Source organism: Orycteropus afer, unplaced genomic scaffold (genome assembly GCF_000298275.1).
Source record: "Orycteropus afer afer isolate SDZICR_OR568_19922 unplaced genomic scaffold, OryAfe1.0 scaffold00381, whole genome shotgun sequence".
Taxonomy (NCBI): domain Eukaryota; kingdom Metazoa; phylum Chordata; class Mammalia; order Tubulidentata; family Orycteropodidae; genus Orycteropus; species Orycteropus afer.
Window position 1 is genome coordinate 2,959,889 of NW_006921968.1, and position 5,319 is coordinate 2,965,207.

Genomic DNA, 5,319 nt, shown 5'->3' on the forward strand with positions numbered 1-5,319 from the left:
CAGGCTGCCCACTGAGGTGTGAGACCAGAAACCCCAGCCCTGCCCATGTCTAGAGGGGCAGCCTGTGTGGGTATGTACGGCACAGGGGCTTCCCAGAGCCCCCAGCAGATGGGAGGCTCGGGGACCACGCAGGGGAGTGAACATGGGACACCCCAGGCTCTGAGCCCTCATGCCCCCATCCCAGCACGTCCACTCTCCCTGACCACACTGACCCACCGAGGACACCATCACCAAGCATCAGGGTGTCTCGTTGCAGTGTGGGTAGTGCTATGTTCAAGTGCGTGTGTCTGGGCGAATTGCTCTTATTTATGTTTCGTTCAAAATATTGGAAGGTTTCCCACCCCTGCAACGTCAGTCTGCTGACAGGCTTTGATCTGTCTCCTTTGTTCTGTAATTGCCACTGAGATGCCGTATGAAGGGATGATCAAAATCCCCATGATGTGTCCTGTAATTGGAGGTTTTGAGCGAGAATCACGTGAGACCTTGCTGTGTTCTGTGGAAGGCCCGGTGTCTGTCCTGGGAAAGGTGCCCACAGCAGTAACTCCCTAAGGGCCCTGTGGTAGTTCAGGTTGTGTGTCAACTTGGCTGGGCTTGGTTCTGAGTGGCTGGGCAGCTGGATGTAGTTATTCCCCATGATGAGGTTGTAATCCCTACCCTGTTAGGGATGAGTGCCAAGCTGGTGCTGGGGCAGGGGCCGGGGCAGGGACTAGGGCCAGGGCAGGGGCTGGGGCTGGGGCCGGGGCAAGGGCTGGGGCCGGGGCTGGGGCCGGGGCTGGGGCTGGGGCTGGGGCTGCATAAGGACTTGGTATATCAGCCACGACCATGGTGCCCCAGTCAGCTGAGCCATTCAGTGGGAGGACCAGACAAGCCAGGTATTAGACTCAAATAGTCTAAGAGAAGGCGGGCAGCTCAGTGCTCAATGTTTTTGAAGTATTGGTGAAGCCCGGAAAGGGTCTTCACGTTGCTAAGGTAATATAATGCTTGGGAGTTGGAGGTGCCTCCTGGGTCACATCGTCATGGAGGGGTCTCCATATGTCCTGAGGCACAGGTCCTTCTGCAGGCTGGCAAGAGCCCCACTGCCACTACCAGGGATGATTGGCTGGTCCTCAGAGCCCACCCGGTGCCCGGGTCTGCACAAGGCTGTTTCTTTCACAGCCCAGGTCCACCTCTAAGCTCTGGGACTCTGACATGCCCCAGCACTAACACCCCAGTCTCCACCCCCTCTTCTTCTCTGCAGAAACTACCCTTGGCCCTGTCCCTCTCCCTCTCCCTGAGCTCCTGGACCCAACCCCATCAGCACGCATGTGGACCCAAACCAAGAAATCAAACCCACTGTCATTGAGTCGATTCCCACTCATAGAGACCCCCATTGGGTTTCCAAGGCTGTAAATCTTTACAGAAATCACTTGCCTCATTTTCCTGCTGCGGACCAGCTGGCGGGTTTGAACCCCCGACTTTCTAGTTAGCAGTCAGATACCTTACCTACTACACCACCAGAGCTCCTTGCAAGTGGGCCCAGGACTTTCCAGTTACATATAAAGTGCCCTGGTGGTGCCACAGTTAAGCACCCAGCTGCTAACTGAAAGGTGAAGGGTTCAAACCACCCAGCAGCTATGCAGAAGAAAGGCCTGGTGATTAAAGGTTCCGTAAAGATTACAGCCTAGAAAGCCCATGGGGCAGTTCTGCTCCGTTGCATGGGGTTGCGGTGAGTCTGAGTCAGCAGGACAGCCCCCAACAACAACAACAGTTTGCCATTTTAACCATTTCCAAGGGCACAGGTCAGTGGCACCAACTACAGCAGCCATGCTATGCCAGCATCACCCTGGCCACCTCTAAAATGTTTGCGTCACCCGGCAGAAACTCAGTGCCCCCCAGTAGTAACTCGCTATTGCCCTGTGGTAGTGATTCCCATAATGAAATTGTCATCACCTCCACGGTGGAAGTTGCTGTGAGCAGCTAAGTAACTGCCTTCGGGGTGTGGTCTGTTTCCAGTATAGACTGAGAATCTTTGAGGAAGGTCTTTAGCTTTTTGGCACATTTGGGATCCTGCATTTGACCCAAGTCTTCAACTCCAGTTCCTGGACTAGAACCAGTGGCCTGCCATGTTTTGTGCTGATCTTGGGATTGTGCCATTTTACCTGCTGGCCTTGGGTTCATCAGCCTCAGCAGCCAGCAGCTGCCTGAGTTAAGAGAAGCTTCAGGGCTGCCCTTCCCCCGCCGCACACCCCTGGGAACTCGGGGCAGGTGGGTTCCTAGTGGGCTCCAGTGTTTCCGGGTCCCCTTCTCTTCTGCCATCCCCCATAGGCCTGAGGCTGGATGAGGGGTGGAGGTGGGCAGGGGAAGCCCGGAGGGTTGATAGGGCGCCCCCAAGGACACCCTATCTCCACCCCAACCCTATGGAAAGGCATCGCCCATTTCAGCGCCGCTCAGCCTCCAGTCCCCGGCTCCGGGAAATTGCTGTATTGTCCTGCCTCAGAGAACAAACTCATCTGTTGCAGGCCTAGCCTGGGTTGCTGCCTGTGAAAGCAAGGGAAGGTCGGTAGAGTATCACCTACAGCACAGCATGGAATTTCCAGAGAGGTGTTACTTAAAACCTTCAGGAAGAACCATAACCACATGGACTTCTGCAAGGGAGATTGAACTGGCCTGAGTTTGAGGGAAAGGATAATGTGTGACCAACCAGTAACTAACACCAAGGAGGCCAGGTGGCAGAAGGTCTTGTATGAGCGACAGCCCTTCCCTGACGACTGCGTGGATCAGCGGTTCCTGGAGGAGCTCTGGAAAAATGTCTATGCCCGGAAATACCATGTTGGGCTGTGGTGTTGAGTCCAGTGTGGTGATACAGCAGCCGTGCAGTGTGCGTGTTTTTGTGGTTAGCTGGTGGTAGATGGACGAGGGTCTCCTGGCCCCTCACTGGCTTTTCGGGACTGGCCTGGCTTCTTCACTGATTGGCTGTGTTTGGTTTGGTCTCACTGATGGAGGTGAAGGGCGGAAGAAGAGTGGGCGGACCCGGTGGGCAGGCCTGAAGAGGGCACTAGTCTTCATTACTTTTACGTATGGTTCTTCACCAGTGCTGAGGACCCTGACGGAATCCGTGAGCACTGCCACCATCTATGCCATGCCAGTCTTCATGCTGTTAGGCCACCTCATCTTCTTTGACCACGGTGCCAATGCTGCCATTGTATCCAGCACACTGTCCTTGAACATGGCCATCTTTGCCTCTGTCTGCCTGGCCTCACGCCTGCCCCGGTCCCTGCCTTCATAGTGGTGACGTTTGCCATCCAGATTTTTGCCCTGTGGCCCATGTTGCAGGAGAAACTGAAGGTGTGTACTCCTCGCAGCTGTGTGGGGGTCACACTGCTTTTGGCATCTTCAGCCTTGGGAGGCCTGCTATCCGTTAGTGGTGCGGGACCGTCCTCTTTGCCCTTCTGCTTGTTTGCATCTCTGTCTCTGCCCTTTCTACCTCCTTCGCCTGCAGCTCTTTAAAGAAAACATTCATGGGCCTTGGGATGAAGTTGAAATCAAGGAAGACTTGTCCAGGTTCCTCAGTTAAGTTAGGGAACTGCAGATTCCATTATGAAGACAAGCTGAAAAACTAGCCTCTCAACTAGACAGAGTTCCATTCTGGAAGTAGTGTGCAGATGTGGGTGGGAGAACAGAGATCAAAAGAAAAAGTTCATCAAAGGCTGAGCTGGTGAAGGTCCTTATCCTTTCTATTACTCTGTTGGATGACAAAGCTTTGTGGGCCCTTTGGAATTTTGGTCTCATTTATTATTTGCTATAACAAATGAATTGATGAGGCTTCTATTTATTAAAAAAAAAAAAAAAGAGAGAGAGAGAGAGAAGGTCCAGTGTGCCTGGAACAAGAGACAGAGCTGAAGCTAAGGTCAAAGGCCCTTCACCCAGCCCCTAGAGCTGGCCCTTTGAACTCAGACTTCTATCTAGCGTCCTAAACCTGTAAGAGAATAAATTCCTGTTTGTTAAAGCATCCACTTGCGGTATTACTATTACAGCAGCACTAGAGAACTGATACAGGCCCCCGGCTCCTGGCAGCCACCAGTCAACTGGCCTCTGCACATTCTATGCTAAATATTCCATGTACATGGGGTCATACGAGACTTGTTCCTTTGTGTCTGACTTATTTTCCAGGCTCATCTGTGTCATGGTGTGAATCAGAACTTCATTTCCCTTCATGGCTGAGGAGTCCCCGGATGGTATATATGGTTAAGTGCTCAAATGCAGCGAAAGGTTAGCTGTTCAAACCCACCCAGAAGCACGGCAGTAAACAGGCCTGGCCCTCTGCTTCTGGAAGTCCACCTGGAAACCGTGTGGAGCAGTTCTGCTCTGCATAAACGGGGTCACTAGGAGCTGGTGTTGACGGTAACTAACAACAACAACTCTCTCTGCACTGTGTGGATGGACCACACTTTGTTTACCCATTCCTTCGTTGATGGACACACGATTGTTTCCTCAACCGTGCTCTTGAGAACACCATCTCCTCTCTCCACAACTCCTATCAGAGTACTGTTTTGCTTCAAAAACATCAATGAGATGACCTTGCGTGCCCTCAGGTGACGGTGTGATCACCAATTCTGGCCTCACCAGCTGCCCAAGTGTCTCTTCTTCCTCGTGGACCAGTCTGCTACCAGCCTCCTCATGCCTTGACCTCTCACCTCATTGTCTATTCCAGCAGTGTGTCTCTTGTTGACCTGTTGCTACTGACAATTCTCTCGTCTTTCACTTCGCCTGTCTCCGGGTGACATCACCATTGTGCGGCTCCACCTGTTACTTCTGTGTCATCTCTGCCCCAGGCCTACCTCTGAACTTCCATGCCCACCTTCCAATAGCTGAGTCCTCTCCACCCTCACCATGCCCCACAACATCCAATTAGGTTTAGTTGAATAACTAAGGGAAGTAGCTGTTGGGGATTGAATTGAGCCCCAAAATGTGTGTTGTAAATCCTACCCTCTACACTTAGGGTTATAATCCCATTTGAGAATGTGTTGTCTGTGTTATGTTAATGAGGCAGGATTGGTGTAGGGTGTCTCTTGATCCATCTCTTACAAAGTATCAAAGGAGCAGGTTGAACAAGCAGAGTTGGCATGAAGAGCGACACCAAGCCACGTGGATGTCTCCAAGGGACCAGGAAACTGAGGCTGAAGAACAAGGACCTGCCCCCAGAGCTGACACAGGAAGCCTTCTCTTAGGGCTGAAACACTGAATTCACTGGGAGGAAATAAATTTGTGGCTGAAGCTCCCACTCGTGGTGTTTCTGTTATACCAGCACTAGATAACGAAGGCAGTGTTGTTGTTGTTGTT

At 52.4% G+C, this 5,319-nt stretch overlaps 1 pseudogene; it reads left to right on the top strand.

The window, feature by feature from the left end:
• The first annotated feature begins 2,667 nt into the window (after positions 1–2,667).
• On the top strand, positions 2,668–3,553 carry LOC103207608 (annotated as a pseudogene).
• Positions 3,554–5,319: the final 1,766 nt, after the last annotated feature.